Source organism: Notothenia coriiceps, unplaced genomic scaffold (genome assembly GCF_000735185.1).
Source record: "Notothenia coriiceps isolate Sejong01 unplaced genomic scaffold, NC01 NC01_scaffold00030210, whole genome shotgun sequence".
Taxonomy (NCBI): Eukaryota; Metazoa; Chordata; class Actinopteri; order Perciformes; family Nototheniidae; genus Notothenia; species Notothenia coriiceps.
Genome location: NW_011362911.1, coordinates 778,192 through 780,613, shown reverse-complemented (window position 1 = coordinate 780,613; position 2,422 = coordinate 778,192). Strand labels below are relative to the sequence as shown.

The 2,422-nt window shown below is 39.6% G+C and overlaps 1 long non-coding RNA gene across 1 annotated transcript in view; it reads left to right on the top strand.

Moving 5' to 3' along the window:
* Positions 1 to 270: 270 nt before the first annotated feature.
* LOC104959302 (uncharacterized) overlaps positions 271 to 2,422 on the top strand; it is a 7,896-nt gene continuing 5,744 nt past the window's right edge. Inside the window, exon 1 of the long non-coding RNA XR_799850.1 lies at positions 271 to 281. This is a non-coding gene — a long non-coding RNA (uncharacterized lncRNA). The remainder of the gene's footprint in view (positions 282 to 2,422) is intronic.

The window sequence follows — 2,422 nt, the reverse complement described above, 5'->3', positions numbered from 1 at the left end:
GAACTTTCCCCTATATTTGTTCGTGTATTCATAGCATTCCCCTTGGTGCTCCAATTATAGGAAATTGAAATCTATAGTGTGCTGTTATGCAAAAACACAGCCCTTTGTATGTGGATATGGATAGGGATGATTCAGAGAGGGGAAATTGGGTTAAAAGGGTCGAGAGGGTTTGATAAAAATGCAATGAGAGCCTGTGAGAGGTAGGAAAATTGCAGAGGCTCCACTCGCTTTGAGCACATAGCTCTATTATTAAATGTATTTATGTGCTCCCACCATCACAGGTCCAACCTTACAGCCAGAGAGCGTCTTCTGATCAAATGGAAAGCAGCAAAGGGAATATCTGATAGGTAAATAATTAGGTGCATTGTGGGAGTTCGTCTGCTGCCTCTGTCCTGGGAATATTGTCGATAAGAAAAGTTAAGAACAGCTGCAGGAAGAATGAATTATTGGGTAGAATGGTCGCTTTATTGAGTAATGGCTGTAGCCCATCAAAGTGGATCCTATTTTAAATATAAATGTTAGACAATGTAGTCTAACAGTGCCACAATAATATTTTCAAAATGCACAATAACATCATTATCAGGATAAAAAAAAAGATAAAATATGTTGTTATTATTGTGTTTGGGAAATTGTGTTTTTTAGAATATCACTGTTATTGCCAACCAGTATTTGGACCACCACTTGTTTGGTCTATACAAATACATCATAACATGTTATTCCCTTTGTTTGTCAAAGTCAGTCATGTAGTAACTGGAAACTAAAGCTGTCAAACAAATAAAGAGTAACAAAGAATAGCATATACAAAGTAGCATATAAATAGAATTACTAAGGTCCAATACATGTTAACACTGAGCTGTAGTACACAAGTTAATCGAATTTAATTAGCTCTGTATTTCTAACCCCATTCGCCCCGTGCATAGTTGGCACGTCCACACAGTGGGCTGCAAACCATAGTGTGAGCACCACTCTGTGGCGATGCATTTTATTTTGAAAGTACAGCCAATGCATATACATCTTTGATCAGGTGAGTTAACCCATCACCTTCCTAGTTTACAGTAATAGCTATGGGAGTGTTTTGCTTCCTGCACATATCTTAGCTCAATATCATCCAGAGCTACCACAAATCCACTCTGATAACACATAAGCAGCATTTCAAGATTTTGCATGCGACTGACTGTGTTGACCAATGTAAATGCCCAATTTAGCAGACCACTTGGGGTTTAGTGCCTTGCTCAGTGGCAACTCGCACATGAGTGGTCCTATTTAAAACATTTCAAGCCAACAGAAAACTTTTCTGTCTAAAGGAATACTCATACCCCTGGCAGAGTGGGACTCACCTTAGTGCATGTGATTTGATTGCCTTTAAATGACGGCAGTATCAGGCTCACCTGGGATATTTGTCTGTGTCTTGGTAATCTGTTTGAAGGGCAGGATGTAAGATGAGGGAATTGCCGGGAATGGATGAGAAAAAAAGGAGAGATAAAAGCCTCCCACACAAGAGACAATCACGCTTGCTTCAAAGCTCAAACAAAGGCATACATAAGATAAGGAAAAAACAAAACAATCATTTTGATTTGAACTGAAACAGCATTACAGACAAAATAATGGATATGCAACACTTCCTTATTTACAAGTGATAAGAAGAAGCAGAGTTCTGCATTATGTGTGAAACAGCATGAAGGCAGGTGTGAACAATATTGCTTTCATTCATTTTTGCAGTAACATTTAGTGTATACAACTATAAAGGATAAGATTAATATGTCACAATTCCCAATAGAATTGAGATTGTGCCAAATGATACAGGAACGGTGGTAAATGGCACATAGACATACTGCCATCTGCTGATTGAAATCACACATTACATTTCAGTTTGCAGGCATGACATTATAGTTATTCCTGAACTCCAAACACTGCATTGGATAAATTGCAGTAGTACCAAAAAGGTGGTTTGGTCATTTGTCTCGAGTTCATGTACCGTAATTTTCGGACTATAAGGCGCACCTGAATATAAGCCGCAGCAGCGGCATACCACTCTCGGTTCCACTTTTACTTTTGCGCGCTACCTGTCTCACTCTTTTCCGGCCTCCAGCTTTTCCTGCTGGAACCCGCCGCTTAAAGGTCGGGGTCCGCGGACCGGCCATAGAGCCCACAGAGTTAAAGGTGGTGGCCGTTAGCTGTAAAAATCCATAGATTAGCCGCACCGTTATATAAGCCGCAGCGTCGAAAAATAGGGAAAAAGGCGCGGCTTATAGTCCGAAAATTACGGTATATAAAATCCATCAATCAATATCATTCATCATTTTCCGAAATGTGTCGCTATGTCATATTTCCTTTGGTACTTTTCAAATTATATTTTGATGATGATACTGTTCTGCTTATTTAAAGGTGGGGTAGGTAATTTTGGAGAAACCAGCTCGAGTGC